Source organism: Buceros rhinoceros, unplaced genomic scaffold (assembly GCF_000710305.1).
Source record: "Buceros rhinoceros silvestris isolate BGI_N320 unplaced genomic scaffold, ASM71030v1 scaffold31339, whole genome shotgun sequence".
Classification (NCBI taxonomy): Eukaryota; Metazoa; Chordata; class Aves; order Bucerotiformes; family Bucerotidae; genus Buceros; species Buceros rhinoceros.
The window spans coordinates 1-353 of NW_010433828.1; positions in this window are offsets into that span (position 1 = coordinate 1).

Consider the following 353-nt stretch of genomic DNA (forward strand, 5'->3'; position numbering starts at 1 on the left):
GCTCAGCACCATGGAGAGCTCCGACAGGCGCCGGCCCCGGCCGCGCCGCGCCGCGCCGCGCACTAGCGCTTCCGCGGTGGCTAGAACTAACCCGAACCGCTCAGAAACCGAGGAAGCTGAAGGGATAAAACACCCCTACGCCGAAAGCAGGAACAAGGAGATAATACCTGATAGAAAAGAGAGCAGGTGGGAAAAGCCCAACTTTCAAGTTGAAGGAATTGTGAGTTACTGCTGGAGGAGTGCTGAACACTGACTGGAGCAGCTGGGACGGTACAGTCACAGCCTTCGGACGGTGCCCACCACGCTTTTCTCCCGAATAGTGACTCCTTAAGAAATGAGCATATGAAATTAAG